Source organism: Catharus ustulatus, chromosome 3 (genome assembly GCF_009819885.2).
Source record: "Catharus ustulatus isolate bCatUst1 chromosome 3, bCatUst1.pri.v2, whole genome shotgun sequence".
Taxonomy (NCBI): domain Eukaryota; kingdom Metazoa; phylum Chordata; class Aves; order Passeriformes; family Turdidae; genus Catharus; species Catharus ustulatus.
Genome location: NC_046223.1, coordinates 2,379,197 through 2,395,845, shown reverse-complemented (window position 1 = coordinate 2,395,845; position 16,649 = coordinate 2,379,197). Strand labels below are relative to the sequence as shown.

At 45.1% G+C, this 16,649-nt stretch overlaps 1 long non-coding RNA gene across 5 annotated transcripts in view; it reads right to left on the bottom strand.

Moving 5' to 3' along the window:
* The window catches only part of LOC116994301, a 144,477-nt gene that overhangs the window by 15,224 nt on the left and 112,604 nt on the right, over positions 1–16,649 (bottom strand). For all 5 annotated transcript variants that reach the window (XR_004417448.1, XR_006162949.1, XR_006162947.1 and 2 more), the window contains 3 exons: positions 13,715–13,795; positions 11,090–11,280; positions 9,099–9,148 (listed from right to left, as the gene is read on the bottom strand). This is a non-coding gene — a long non-coding RNA (uncharacterized LOC116994301). The remainder of the gene's footprint in view (positions 1–9,098; positions 9,149–11,089; positions 11,281–13,714; positions 13,796–16,649) is intronic.

Below are 16,649 nucleotides of genomic sequence, written 5' to 3'. Positions count from 1 at the left end.
TCCTGCCTCTGATCTGATGGACTAGATCTGAGGAATGAAGGAGATGGAATGGGAATTTGTGCTGAAGAGGAACAACTAAAGAGTTGTTCTCCTTTGCAAGCACACTCTAGGAAGCAGAAAATGGAAAGATTGCCTTAGCCTGCCTCTGTTGTTTCAGCTTCTTGTTTCACAATCAGGAACATCAGCTCTGTGAGCAGACAAACTGCCTACAAAGCTACAAACTTCAGACCAGTTCTTCAAAAGAAGAACTTGCTTTCCAGAAAAAAAAACAAAAAACCTTGGGGTTGAATACTTTCCACCCTTATCACTCAGGCCTTGACTAAGAAAAGTACAAATAAACTGATTCTGAATTAAGTCATCCTCGTTGTGAGCACATACCTGGCCAAGGCAGGCAAAAGCAGATTGATGACCCAACAAAGTTCACCTTGTTTTCTGAGCTGAAAGCTCACGCTGTTCCCTGGCAGAACAGGCATGTCAGGCCTGCAATAACCACTTGCTACCTTGCTTCAATCAGCATTAAAGCCAGCACAATATTAACATCTTGGGGAAAATCCAGCTGAAAATGGCTTTCTCAGGGAAAAAAAGGAAAGGGAGGTGACTGAATACAACACCCCGTGTTTGTTTACTTATCGATTTCACAGTAATTTTAAGGAACTTGGAATTTCTCCCTTCATCTGAAAATGTTTTATTTCCAACACTTTCTGTTAAAATGCAGAGCTCAATTCCTGTCCAGAAAGAAGTGGCAAAGAACAGCCATGCTTCACCTGAAGGTAAATAAATCACCTGGTCTGGCAGAGGTTGGTCTTTCTGTTTGGTTTTATTCTGCAGGAGCTTTTTGTGGGCACGTCTTCCTGTGCCCAGCGCAGTGAGTGGCACTCCTGGGACAGAGCCACTGCTCCTGTGGCACCTGAATGGTCAGAGCTCCCCCAAACTCGGATTTGGAACAGCCCCACTGACTGGAATATGGGGCAGTTGTGTTGTTCAGGAGGGTGAGGTTGGCACACAAGAGCTGAACTTCAAAAATTTGCTTTTAAAGTTTATAATTTGCTCTGATCTTTTTTCTTATTTTTCTTTTCTGAAGCATAAAGTTTGATGATGATCCCTAATGATGTACAGCACATGCTCTGAAATGCATCTCTGCTGGGTGAGCGTACCTTTTACTGAAGGTTCACCCTGGCAGCTCACTGGGCACATTTTGGAGACTTTAGCACCCCCAAAGTATTTCTGGAAAGAAGGCAATCAATCACCAAAATATTTATTGCCTAGTCTGAAAAACACTTTGCCAAAAACTGGGCTATGGCAAGGGCATTTGGCACTGGATTAATTTCTGATGAAGTTTTAGGAGCAGGCTGCAGGTTTGTGTTCAGTAATGCTTCAATGTAATGCCCTGGCCAGTTCCATCCTGGCCTGCAGCTGCTGGGATCAGGCTCTGCCAAATTCCTGTCACCTTGGGCTTCATTGGCATGTGAAAACAGAGCCCTCTTGGCTTTGTGTCTCACTGAAAAACAAACCACCCAGCCCTCCCTTTGGCCAGGGGCTGCCTCATGCACTCAACTTTAAAAGGACCTGGACAGCAGTTCTTTACATTCATTTTTTTTTTTTTACTACAGCTCTTAAAAAGTTACCAGAGTGAAGGTTCCTGTTTGCAGTGGTGGGGAGGAGCTCAGGTAGCTGCTCATAAAGGGCCCACGAGCAGCAGCAGATGAGGGACTCAGCAGAGTGAGTAAATATTTTATAGTTAAGCCCTTAACTAAGAGGTCTGCATTTTGGAAGCATAAAGTCCTGCACTGCCATATGAAATATTTCCTGTGCATTTGCTACCTCCAGCCGTTCTAACAGTGAACCAGAACATTTAAAATATTTGCAGAGAGAAGTTCTGAACAAATAACACAACTAACTTAAATGGAGAAACTTCCCTAGGTCACATCCATTGAATCAGGGAAAAGAACCAGCCCCAATAAGCAGTCTGTGAGCACAGCACCTCTTGTCTGCTTCACAAATACCATGCCCAGAGGTAGGAAAAGTTATCCTCCCTCCACAAAAGATTTTGGGAATAATTATGTCTAATGGAAAAAAAAAAATTAAAATCACAGTATGTTCATGGACAACGTGAATGGAAAGGGAAATTTGTGAATGTCGTAATTAATTAGAAATTATTCCTCTTTTTGGTTGGCAACAATCATTGAACAGCATCATTTGATAAGGCTGAAAGTACCTTAAATGTTTTTCAAGCCACACACAATGATTATTACATGGAATTTTTAAATTTCTGACTCACACATCAATGAAAATCCATGTTAATCCACGTTAAACTTCAAGTACAGTGGAGTAACACTAGGAGCAGAGTGGCTTCAGCTGGGATCAGAGACACTGCATGTAAAATTGAGGCTCCATGATGGATTTTAAGTTTTCTTTACCCCAAGCAGCTTCCCTCTTTGGAGAGCACAAGGAGGATTTCACCTCCTTTGGAATTCTGGGGTAAACTGTCCTTGTACAAAATTTGTTCAGGGTCAAGTTTTAGGCAATATTTTGTGCTGCAATAACCACATCATGACAGACAACTGTTTCATCAGATAAGGAAAAAAAAAATCCTCTTCTCCAGGTCAGTACTAGAAGGAAACATGACAGAGCTATAAATACAGAGCCCAGAGGTGTGAAAGCTCCTGCATTAAATGTGGTCATTGGCCATGCTTAAATTTTTCCCAAACATTTCAGGTGTTAAGAGAGGCAAATACATGGCAGCAGTGAAGGCAGCTTCTCACTGGTAATGATCCTCATAATTTCTGGTCCATTTTTTCAGACAATTATTTAAAAACGTGTGACTAATTAGAGGGATTGAGTTGGGAAATCAGGTACATGGGTGACCTCAGGTTTAGAGGTGGGAGAATCTGGGACCTGAGGGAAAAGCTTGTCTGACCACATTTCCTTTTCCCAGGATGTGCTGAGAAAGATTTTCAGGTGACAACTGGAACATTTTAATCCATGGTACTAAAAGAAAAGCCCTGGTCACCAAGCAGCTGAAGTCAGACATGTAAATGATACAGCTGATTTCCAGAGGTGGGCAAACACCCCACAGTGCCCAGCAAAGTCCCAGAGAGATGAGTGGTGAAAGGAGAAAAGGATAAACCCCCCCCCATGGTGGTCTCAGGAGTGTAAGGTAAGTTTAATCACTTAAGCAGTGACATTTTAAATCCTATCTCTGGTGGACAAGCCTTGCTGTGAGGGTGGTGAGGTCTATGTGCACATGATGGTTGGGTGAAAAATTGTAAATGGCTGTCAGAAATTGCCATCTGCATTTTTTAAAAAAATCTGTACCCACACTTGGCAATAATAAGGATTTGCCATTGGTTAGAAAGAGTTTTTGAAAGTGTGTCTTTAAAACTGGGCTTAAACTCAGAGATTTTCACAGGATGGAGCTGGATGTTTGTGTGAATATAAGTGGCAAGAATCTTGGAGGCTCATCCAGCACTGGCCTGGATGAAGTCATGCCTAGGTCAGTGCAGCCCAAGGATGGTCCTGATCAGGCAAGAAAGGAATGGATATGAAATAAGAAATGCTAATCTGAGGAGTTTTGCTTACTCACCTTGCCAGAAAACAACATCAAGTATAGGCACCACAAAATTTTATCCAAAAGAAATACTAAAAGATACTTTTCTCCTGAACAAAAGGAACTCATTAAAATTAACTCAGGGATTCTTTTTCAACCCAAGAAGCAAAATTCCTTTGATTTTTTTTTCCCCTGAGTTCTGCCTTTTTTAGGGGTTGGAATTGGACGATCATGAAGGTTCCCATCCAGCCCAAACCATTGTATGAAACAAGTTTTCAGCTTGGTGGTTCCCCAATCCCTTCACTCTGAAGATCCTCCTGAGCCCGGAACAGTTTTACAAACACTGCACAATGGTCACTCACCACAAATCCCATGCTTAATGAGCTTCCAAGGTTGGCCTTTTCCAGTGAAAAAATGGCACCACCCCGATTTTGAGATGACAGCACTACAGCAAAGCTTGAGTTACCAGCCCAAGAGGTAGATTTAGAGTAGTATGAAAATATATTCATTTTGAAGTGCTGTGAATTATACCAAATAATCCTATGTCTTTTGCTCTACTAATGAATCAAAGCAGAGCTTTCCACATTATCTGCAATCACCATGGAGAAAATGGGTCTCAGTGTACATGGTTTCTGTATAAATAGTGCATCTCCAGCACGTTCTGTAGGTAAGTAGTATCTGATTGCATAATAATAACAGTAATAAAGAGAGAGTTGTCCAGCCTGCACATGGGCCAATTAAAGGATCAAGTGCACGAGGCTGCAGCACTCCTGGCAGGGGAGGAGTTGCCAGGGAGGTGCCCAGCTCACCAGTGCCCTCACCTCCATTCTGCACTTCCCACCACAGCAAACTCTGGCATTTGGAGAGCTTTGTCCCTGAATCCCTGCAGGGAAGTAGGGGGACAGCATAGTGTCCACTGTTTTAAAGAAATAATGAAGTTGTGACTGCAACAGAAGCAAAACTCATCAGTTTGGGTGAAGCTGCAGTGCCTGTTCCACACTGTGTCTTGGAACTGTGCTGGGCAGGATTTCTCCAGCTGGAGGGACCAGACCCAAACCCTGCTGCGTGCCACAGCTATGCCTGAGAATTCATGGAAAGCTGGAGCAATGTACTTTATGGGGTGGCAGGATCATATGTTTATGGCCTGAAAGAGGAGATCCCAACCCAAGGCACTTTGTTGGTCTCTAATGGTGAGAGGCTGAATATGAACATCATATAATTCATGCTGGGGTGTGGGTATGAAAGGAGAATGTGGGCAAAGCTTGGGACAGCCCACAGCCTCAGTAGCTGCCTTGCCATTAATTATGGCTAATGGCCTAATAAACACCTGCACATGCAGTGCACTGCACTTTCAGCCTGTAGGAACCCCCTTGGAGAGATGAGCCAGAACTAAATGTAAAAGCCTGGATGCTTGAATTCTGCACTGCTGACAACAGGGGCATTAAAGTCGTAGGGGACCAAGTGCTCTGGATGCCTGCAGGCAATAATTCACCCTCAAAAGGAACTTCTGACAGTTGACAGCAATTCACTGAATATTTTCTGCTCCCTCTGCACAGAAGTGGGTGGTTGTGACCCTCCAGGAGCAGTGGGAAGGGCTCTTCCACTGGAGCCAGGTGACTGGAAGCAACCCCTGCCCTGGAATTCCATGGGCACATCCCAGACTGGCCACAGGCACCACTAATGCACTGCTCCAGTGGCCTTTCCATGGGATAATGGCACTTGCACTGCAGGGAGTGAAGCTGCTCCTCAAGGAACAGCACTTCCTCTCAGTTCTGTAGAAGAGCAGAAGTTCCTGGTTCAGGTCTTGGAAAAAATGAGGTGAAATGTACTCAGCCCCATTAAAACCTCCCCAAAGACAGGATGAGATACTCTCATATGTGACTGGAAAAAAGGATGGGCAAACACAGCCTGCCTGGACAGGACCTCCTCCCAAAGAGCCACGGGAAAGGCTCCTGGCTCACAGGAAAGTGGGAATCCAACATGAAGTAGTCTGCTGGGATGCTAGAAAAAACCTTAATAAGCCAAAATATAGCTGAAGACACTGAGCACACTAAAAAGGGGGTTCTGCAGGGTTTTCCTTGTTCTCCCAACTAAACCAGGCCAACAGCAGGATGAGTTGCTTCAAAGAGCAGAAAGAAAGCAGCAGCTCCAGCTCAGGGTGAGTGTGGGCTGCCTCAGGCTCAAACCCAAACTGTTTTGTGCTGGAAGGAGCTCAGTTCAGTCATCAGTGCCTCACCTTGCTGAGCACACAGCTCTTTGTTTGGAAACTTAAATATAGAACCAGGACCCGGCTTCAGATAATCAGATTTTTATCTTCTCTACAAATACCTTCCAAAACACAAGTTACCATGCTGAAACCAATAGTTGCTTTTGTTTTACCCCAACTGTAATGAATTGACTGAAAAGTTTCTCAGTACCTTTGCCATTAATTAAAAAAAATAAACATCTTGTGACCCTTTCCTAAGGAAAAACCCAGCGGATGTATGTCCCCTGCCCTGGACACACTTAGATTTAGTTTGGTTCACTCCAAAGGCCATGATCCAACCAGATATTCAGACACCTGTAGAACTTCAACACACTTCTAAGGACTGCTCTGAACTCTGGCAAAAGTAGGGAAAATAAATTCTGTTAAAGCACCACTTTATTTCTTTCAAATCTGATTTTTCGAGAATCTTGCCTGCAATGCATCACTTCAAATATTTCCTTCCTCATGCAGAATATTTTAATATTAAGCCAGATATTTTTATATTTCCACAAATTAAATGCACCATGGCTGAAGGTTTGACAGAAGCTCTAATTTGCACATAAAAAGGTAGGAACGATTTCAGTTTTGACAGCACAACCTTTTGATTTGTTAATAAAGGCAATTCTTTCTCAATTGTGAACACACTCCCCAAATAAGACAATGCAGTTTGTAGCAAATAAAAAAAAAATCTTCCTGGTGTGGAGAATAAACTTTTGATCCAAAGTTAGTGTAGAAATTCAGATTTTTATAAAAATAAAGGAATGAAACTCACATTCAAGCTTTAGTTGTAGCAGAGCAGGATCAGAGGGAGATCCATGTTCCTGCCACTTTCTGTATACACCTGCTGTTGGAAATGTAACCTGCCTTGGATGTAGCTCATTGCTAGAGAGCACCTGTGAAAAGGGGGAGTAGTTTTGGGGTTGGGGCTGGACAGCTGTGTGGAAATGGTTTGGGTGAAAATTACCACAGATTTTCCTGGCTGTGTTCTAATCAAAGTGCAGCCTACGAAACACCAGGATTTCAGACTCTCATGACAAACCCAAGCACCACCAAGTTTGTAAACCAAGGTACAACCAAGGCTGAGAGACAAGAGGCCAAACCTTTAGAGTGTCCGTGTGAGAGCCTCCTTTTCCCCTGAGACACCACAGAGGAGGAGAGAGCGCGGAGCTCCAAAGCTGGCAGAGCCAGCTTAAGCATGGAAAAAGAAATAAATTCGGATTTGTGATCTGAGATCAAACTGTTCTAAACTTTTCCCTGTTGGTGACAGCCAAAAAGCTTCAGCATGGAAGTGAAGTTGAAAGTGCCCAGGCTCCGTTTCAGGATATAAAAAGGCAATGAAGCCCCCGCCCCCAGGCCTGCCAAGGGCTCGGCTTTTACAGGCTTGGCACGGACTCTGCCCTGGCAGCAGAAGTTGAGTGAAGCTCCTGCAGGAGGTGAGGAAAGAGTCCAAACAGCCTGAGGCACAAACCAGCCAGTGCCCACTTTGGGGTGGACATAACCCAGACCCTGCCACGAGGGCTGCTGGGTGCCAGCTGTGGGCACGGGCAGAGCTCACCCGTCCCTGGGAAACCCTGGGCAGTGCTGGAATCCCCAGGACAGCGGGCACTCAGCAGTGCCTGTGCAGCACATCCTGCCCAGTGCTCACTGAGCCCAGACACAACCTGCTGCCATCTCTGTTTTACTCTGTCACATGTGGCACTTCGCTCTGAGGCACTGGCCCATTTAATGCAAAACCTCCTGATTTTTGTTAATTCAAAGCTTTGTGAAAGACATTTTTGTTTTCCAAACAGTGTCCCCTTCTGCTTTTCTTTGCTTGCATCTCACCACAGTTGCCTCCTAATCCAGTGTTGGTGAAACAAGGCTGAAGGTATTTTGGTCATGTTTTCACACTCCTGATGTACACTTGCCTTGTCTCCTTCCACTTTCCTTCTGACTACACTCTGCTTCACAAATGCAGCCATCTGGCACAACATCGCAGTTTTTTTCTGTCGACACCTGAGTAATCAGAGCCCTTTTTTCTCTCTTTTTGTTTTCATTTTTTAATAAAGCAAGTGCTTCCAACTCCAGTACCCAGGCTTATAACAGGCAAGCCACATCCCATTAATAAAAAGCAGCAGAAGTGAGAGTTCACTGGTATTAATGGTAGAAAACATTTAGGGTGAGATGAGAGAAAAAAATTAGCACCCAGTATTTTCCAGCTTTAAGAGCTTGGGAAACAAACTGCCATCAGTGTTTTATAGGTGTGTTTCACACAGACAGTGTATGGAAGCAAAGTTGTGGCCCCATGAGTCTCACCACACATTGCTGTAGGACCAAAGCTGCATCCCAAGAGTTTCTTGTCTCAAAGGACCCCTCTCAGACTTACCCCCTCATGCCACACTCACCTTTCCCATGGCAGAAAGAAATTTGATAATGTTAACTTGATCCCCACCTGGCTGCCATCTCCTCCACACACCTGATCCTACTCTGTCCCCCCTGATATAAAGGATGGCCACCACCCCACAAGCCCAAGTGATCTGGACATGCTGCACAGAGATCTGTGAGCCATGGAGCAGCTGTGCCACAGGGAACTCCCAAATCTCACCCTCGGGCACTGGGAATGCTGGCAGGGGGATAAAACACTCCTTCCCCACACTGACAGCTCACAGTCTGCAGCTCCCCTCACTGCCCTCACTGCAGTCCTTCCATGCAGCAGGAATTGGGTCCTGCCAGCTCCACAAGGGCAGGATGGGGACGAGGGGCAGGGCTGCAGTGGCTGCCCTGTGTCACCCACCTGGCCAATCCAGCACGGAGCAGCCAGGGCAGCACCTGGAACACAGACACAGCTCCACAGGCCCCATCATTCCCACTGTCCCAAAGCACAGCATCAACAGTGCCATTTCTGCTGTCAATACCAGTTGGAAAGTGCCATTGATGATGTGCCAGAACAAGTCACTAATGTGTAACTCTACAGACTGAGCCTGCTCTGAAATCCCTGCTTTTCTTTCCCTTTTTTCCCAGAGTTTCCCAACAGACTCTCACCAGGCACGGGCTAGGCAGCCACACTGGGCATTGGTGCCACATCAGCTCAGGGACTCTTTGCTTTGCTGGGTGAGCAAAGAAGATTTTGTGATGCTAGGAGCAGCCTCATCTCTCTGTGAGCAGCCAGCAGGGGCCACAGCAGCGTTCTGGGATGGATTTACACCACATGGAGATGCCAAACGGGAGGGAAGGAGTTTGATACAAAAAACCTCAATCTAGACCCCATCAGGACCTGAATGCAGACTCAGAACCAGGGTAGGACAATCTGGATTTTGGGAGAAATACCTGTTTTCCAAGATGCAGCCACCTGAGAGATTCCCTTCTTCTTTTTCAACCTGGAAAGAGAGATGGAGCAGTTAATGGGGGAACAGAAAGACCATGCAAATTACAAGCTCTGTGGAAAGTTTCTGTGCAAATAACAGTTTAACACTAAGAAGTTAGGTTAAAATGGTTTCAAAGTCTAAAATTAGTTACATTTAAAACTAACAGCATATGCTTTTATTGTCTCTGATCTAAAATATAATCCCAGGAGGCTGTGAAAAGCATGCAAATTACAGAAAGCTAATTTGCTCCAACAGCGACACCTCCCATGTAGTTGGGAGGTCTATTAGACCCAGTGTACTCTCCATTATTTGCATATTAATAGCACCTGCTGAAATACTTTGGGATTTACTTTTCCTGCCAGCAGAGGGACGAAACAAACAAAAAAATTTATATAAAATTCCTTTCATACAGATTTGATGAACAATAAACTATTCAGACATGCAAAGAATGCCAAACTATTGAGAGGCAATGGGGTAGGATTGCAATGCCATCTGTGATTTTCAGAGAAACTGGACTGCAAGTCCGCTTCAGAAAAAAAAAAAAAAAAAAAAAAAGAAATATCCCAAACCAAAAAAACCCTCCAAACAACAACAACAAAAATCATCTCTGGAAAGTGCTGGGTAATTTGAAATCCCTCACTTGGCTCGAGTCAGAAGAATGGAAAAGTTGAAGTAAAGAAATCCAGACACTGAAGCAAGAAAAAATGAAAAACATGACAAAAAAATCCTACACGTCCACAAGCCCCGAAAGCAGAACCCCCCAAAGTGGACCTTGATTAAAAATCTACAAAACCCCAGGCTTTGATATTAGCCAGGCCTGCAAGGCCTAGTCTCCTGCACATAAAACAAAAAATAAATTAAAACCAGCTACAGCCTGAGATTTACTTAACAAGCCAAGTTCCAGCTCATGACCACTGCTTCCCCTCCTGGCCCCCGAGCTATAAAAAAGCCCCTTGTATATTCCTGTGGCTCATCTTCCTCAGGGTGAGGGTGAGAGCAGCTTCCTCTCCACAGTAGCACATGGAAAAAGCTCCTTTGGCAGCACCAGAGCCACGGGAGGGATGTGCAGCTCCTGCCTCTCTCTGCAGAGCATATTTGGGAGAGACAGGGACATCCCCCAGCACCTCTTTTTGCAACCAGCCAATTGGTGCTCCTAAAGAAGCACCAGCCACGTGCTCAGCTACCCCTCAAGGGTTACAGGGGGTAACCTGTGCTTCTCTGCACTCCCTGTGCTCTAATTCTGATTGTGCACCCTCTTTTAAACAGGCATGGAAGGGCCCACCAGAGTTACCCACTGCTGATGTGCCAAATTCCTGCAGCATTTTAACTGTCACTGTATTCCCAAACCAAAGAGGCAATTGACTTTAAGTTAAAATGTTTAAATGGTTCTCTGCACATTAAAAAAGTAATGAAAGAGCATTTCAAGCAGGACAACAAAGCAGGAAAAGTGCAGCAGGACAACCACTGGTTCCATCCCTTGACACTGTGTTACCTGTGCCAAGAAAGTGGAGAGAAGGAGGGAAATACAATATTATTGGGAAATACATTATTAGTGACCTCACCACAGACAGAGCCCAGACAAGTGAGACCTCTGAAAAACTTGCTCAGTGTCAGTACTAATTACTGGAGGAGGCAATCAAACATTCCAGTGACCAGGACCCCAAGCCCACAAGCAGCACTTGGCAACCCCCAGCAGATTCCTGGGTTTGGAGAGCTGAAGCATTGAGAGAGATCCAGGAACAGATCCTGCCCTGGGGTACAGCAGGGATACAGCAGGGCCTGGAGTATGTGCTGGTGCTGCCCCACAGCCCCCTGTGACTGTGCTCCCAGCCAGAGAGAAACAGGCATTTGTAATGAAGAAGTGAAAATAAAAATAATAATGATGGAAAAAAGCCACCGGAAAGCAAAACCAGGCTATTCCCTATATAACAAATTACACTGGATGTTCCTTACCTGAAATTCCATGAGCAATTAGCAAACAGAATGCTCCAGAAATGCCTCTATGCCCCAGTCTCCTTGTGGTGGTTTTGGCAGCCACATCCCAGCCTGCAGTTTGCCATCCAGCTGCTTCCAAACCACAGCTTTTTCTCTTTATTTTTTTTCCTGATAAAGTTCATGGCAGTCAGTGTTTTACCACCTGCATGCTGGGGAAGAAAAAAAGCAAGAGGGAGAGGATCAGTATATACAGTGTGTTTATATTCAGTGAGAGCATGTTGCAGAGTGGGGAGCTGTGATGTGTTTGCACTGTCTGGGAAAGGACTCTTAGTAGCACTGCAGCTGGAAAAATTAATGGAATATTGGGACTGTCTTCAGTGACAAACTTTCACCTGCTAAGTTATAGTTCTTTTGTAGGAAATGATACCTTGGACTGCAACTCATTTGTGAATCCCAAGAAAGGTAGATCACTGCTTCTTCATCAGGACTGCAGGACATGATCTATAAAAATTTGGGCCTCAGCAGGAGGCTGTGGGACAGTGTGATTTGCATTTCAATTTTTAGTTCACCACAACCTTTAAATCTTCCTGCAGCCCCATCACAATGCAAGTTCTTGATCTCAGTGTGCTCAAAACACGTATTAAAAAAAAAAAAATGCTGGTACAATGGCAGTCATTTGCTAATGGGACAGAAAGTGGCATTTATGTTCAAATTGTTTCACAGAACACCATTACATCAGAGTCTTTCATCATTTTCTGGGAGATCGAGTCCCCCGACACCATCCTTGGGGACCCCATGTGGTGCTTGTCACTATCATTCCACTTGCACAAACACCCCAGCCCTTTCAATTTTTATCTGCCCAGAGCCCAGAATATGTTCCATTATTTAGGTTTTGTTCTGTATGAAGAACTCACAACAAATAAAAGCCACATCTCTGGAAAAACGAGCCTGTGAGTGAGGGTTTAGGGAGTTTCAGGCAGGCCCCCTTTGCAGGAGGGGCAGCAGCTCTGCCATCCCTCCTGCTGACTGATGGCACAGCTCCAGCCCATCCTCCATGGAGCAGCCACAGCACTGGCACCAATGGCAGGATGCTCACTTATTTCCCTAAAAACTGTCTGGGTCAGCCTCTGAACCCATGCACACGCTGGAGATGAATTATTCATGGAACAGAAGGGCTTCCCTGTGCTGCTGCTGAATCAGAGAGGAGGCTTTGCAGAGAGGGGGAAAATCCAATCCTTTAGCCAAGGAAATGCTCCCTGAAACACTCCCAGCCTTTCACCCAGTGTCAGAGGTGGGCTCCTGCCCATCCTGGGGGCTTGGGAAGCCAGCTGAGCTGAGTGCTCAGAGCTGTGCAACAGGGTTATCAATGTCCTGGCACAGCTCAGCTGCCTCTCCTTGCTCCACACTGAGCCACGTTTTGTCCTGAAGAGCTGCACAACAGCCACAAATTCAAATTTGCTTTTATTTTGGTGACTGGATACCTGCTTTCCTTTTTGTAGAATATTACTGCCACTTCCTCAAGTATGGTGAGACTCAGCAACCCTTTCTGGGAACATATTGTCCAGCTAATCAAATTTCCAGGCTCCAAAGCTCAAAGCCCAAGGCAAGGGTGCAGGAGTGTGTGTACCACATCAACATCCCAGGTGTGTTTCCAGGTTTCCTTCTGCTGTTGCTGTTCCTGGGGTTAGTAGGAGTTTTCCAGTGGCTTGAGCAGACAGAGGCTGAATGAGGGATGTTTTTTGTACCTGTTTCTTAAAGCACTTCCAACCCCTCTCCCATCTGTGTTGCCATTGGGGCCCAGTGATTTTTTTTCCTTGCTGGCATTTGCAAGATTGCAGCCCTTGGACTGAATTTCCAGCCCAGCTGCTGCCCTGCAATGAATAGAAACCATCTCCATGTGGAAGGTTACAGCCCTTCCTAAAACACAGGTGAGGGAAAGTCACTCCTGTACCTGAGCACCTCTACCCAGAGACATTTCTAGGGGTGATTTCACAGCACAGGGAGACTCTGACCCTCTGAGCTTTCTGACCTGGGACAGCCCCAACAGCCACTTTTCAAAAAACCTGCTTCTGCTCCACTGAATGTCTGAGAGCCCAAGTTGGAATATTTAGGACTGAAAAAGCAGTCTGGTCCTGAACTTCCTGCTAAAAATAAATAAATAACAACCTTCACAGGAAAGCAGGATAAATAATTTTTCTTTTCTTCCAGGGCACATGTTGAGAGCACAGAAAGCAGTCAGAAGTACAGCTTTTACCAACTGCTCTGCTGCTTAACATCTCTGGCATTCAAAACATACAACTTCTGTGTTTGTACTACATTTCCCTAACAGCTTACATCGAGGCCAAACACACAGCGTTCTGCAGAGGTCTTCTAAAATAAGCTTATTTAAAAGAGCAAGGTCAATGCCCAACACATGTCAGATTCTGTGAGCAGAAATCAAAGAGTTCGGGGCAAATGGGATATGTCAGGACTCGGTGGATTCCCATGCCAGGCTCCTTTACCAAGTTCACATTGCTGCTGCCAAAACCAGTAACAATCTCATCATGTGGACTTCAGCTTTGGAAAAATGTCTTTAAAAACCCAGGCTCTGCATGCAGGCTACTCAGTTCAGTAAAGAAAACTAACACACAGATAAATGTTTACCTGGACATGCTATTTCTTGTCCCTGTAACTGTATTTTTCTTCTAATGGGATATGTGCTGATTCCATGCTTCAGCCCAGGCTCTATTAAAATAAAATTAAAAGCATTAGTAATGTAGTTAATTCCATTTATAATATGACCATCAAGTCAAGAAAAAAAGAGAATATTAGAATAGAAATATATCTATAGATGGGATTTAAGGATTTTTTGGAAAAACATAGTTCCATTTCTATCACTGCTTTATTATTATTATTATTAAAAATTGAGAAGTTTTTCCTGTGTTCAGATAAAGTAACTCTGCCTGGTCTTTTAAACCAGATCTTGCAGAATGATATTTGTGATTTCAATTAAAATATGCTATTGTCACTTTAGCCTCCCTCTTTGCTATTTTAAATTGATCCTAATGGCTTTGCCTTAAGTGATTTGCGTCCCATAGTGAATCCCTGTCACTTAGAGCACCTCCCACTACTGCCCTCCCGAACAATCCCGCCGATAATCGCTCCTTCCCCTTCTCCCCCCGGCTCCTCGGGCTGAGCACTGTTTGCTGTTCCCCGTGTGTAGCTCAGAGCTCGCTGGGGCTCAGCACAGCTCAGCACAGCCCAGCCAGGCTCTGCAGAAGGACCAGAGCTGCACGGGGAGGCCAAGCAGCGGGGGCTGCATCTCTGCAGAGGGCAAGGAGGAGGGATTCCTTGGGATTGTGACCGTGCTCGGTGCTCACCCAGCCCACTCACGGCTTCCTGCTTGCTCAGAGAGCTCAGCATGCCAGAAAAACCTGTGCAGGAATGCCCAGCTCCCACTGGAGCCTTCCCCCGAAGAGACGGCACCAGCAGAGCCCCTCCAGCTCCTGTCCGGGCGCTGCCCCTGCCCTGCTCCTGTCCCTCCACTGCTGGGGAACCAGGAGCCTTCTCCTCCTCCTGTCTCCTTTGCCTTTCATGGATCTCATTATTAATTGAAGAATCATTTAGTTTGCATAATTGTCCTCTGCCATACATAATTCCAACCTTTCTCTTTAAATTGGCTTATTAAACTAAATACAGTCTTCTGGTTTGGTGGCTCCAGCTATCAAAGCTTCCTAGATGGACAGTCAGGGTGATGGGAAGAAAAAAACAAACTAATAATGTTAGGGAGCATCCTTTTATGTACATTTATGAGATCTACCAGCAGGTGACTCCATTCTAAAATATCTGTATTTTCATAAAACAAAATGCTTTCTTTCCTACACCCTGAACATCATCACGATGCCCCCCTCCATAAGATTTAGCACTCTGAAAAAAACAGTGTTAAATAAATAGCACTTTTGCTTAAGCTATGAACTATTTCTTTTTGAATAACACATGAAATTGAATTAGAGAGATTCAGGGATTTCCAGAACAGCCTGATGTGTTCCTGTCTAATCAGACCTGATTAATTCAAATCAAACTGCAAACCTCAGTTTTATTTTGCTTTAAAAACTCCAGCTCAACAACAAATCAGCAGTATGTAGATATCACAGAGGCAGTTAACAGGAAAGCCTACATACACCGAGCCTCGTAGAGTCAAACAGATATGATTAAACATTTGGCATCATTTATTAATATTTTATATATTCAAATATATACAGAGGGGATGGGACCAGTCAGGGAGATGCTCTTCACCAGGGACAAAATTTATGCCTAAGAAAAGCAGATCTAGCTCAGGTGTCAAAGGATGTTTCTTCAAAATAGAAAAATTATTAACAAATAACAGGGTTATGTGGGAGGGTTTGTACACAGAACTGCACTAAACCATGCAATGATCTACACAGATAATCAAAGTGTTCCTGCCATGCTGAGTGCAGCAGAATAAATTAAGATAAAACAAAATAAAACAATCCCACAAATGCAAGATTGCAAATGCAAAGGAGGCAGCCGTGCAAGAGGTGTTGCAGAGATTTACTGAGCTGTTCTCACTGCACAGTGTGCTGGGGGAGGCTCCCAGACCTGCCCACTTCAATCCACATCAGAGCAGGGACACCAGGGTCGGGAGGCTGGCTGCATTTGGGCACTGGGCACAGCTGTTTTCCTTAGGTGCCATCCACTTGTCACTGGTGGTGGCACTTTGCATTTGCTGTGTGGCAGCATATGTGCTTGCCACATTGGGGACCATTATATCCCCTCAGCCTCCAGCCACTTCCCTTCTCGTTAGCTGTGTGTCCACACATCCTTCCACACTCCTGCTGCATGGCACTGCCCGCTCTGTGCCCCCTCTGCCTGCTCCCACATTCAAACCAGCTGAAGTGGGGCAGAAATATTCTATATATTGCCAAATTTACATACATACAGGTGCACATGTAAATATTTATATATACACACACAGACATGCTCTGTAAGGAATCATGTCTATTCCTTCACTCACCTGCTCAGTTTTGCTACCAGGGAGAGCTGAATATCCAAGGAAATCTTTCAAACGTGGTGTGAACCCAAACTAAAAGTGAAGGTGTAAAAGGGACAGGGATGGACTCTCTGCATGTGCCAGGCTCTGCAATGAAACCCACGGTTCTGCCCAGCACAGACCCATTATCCCATGTGGAATTACTGACTTGCAGCTGAAGCAGCACCTGCACACACAATTTCAGATTTCTGAGGCTTTGCACTCACAGTGGCACGGCCAGGACTGACTGCAGGGCCCAGCCTGGCTCGTGTGGGGTCACTGCCCATGACAACAGCGAAGGAGAAATTTGGTTATGTCTCATTTTGGGGTTTGCACTGCCACACTCCTAACTCCACACACACAGGGTTCCCCACCAGGATGCTGGGACAGAGGGAAACCTCTCCAGTCTGCCCAGTAAAGTTCCCAGTTAAGCAGTGCCTGAGTCTTTCTCGGGCTCCTGCAGCCAGGACAGGAACAGCCCAGACAAAAGAGCTCTGCACTCCTAAAGACATTAAAATGTCACAGACTCTGATTCACATTTTCATAGGT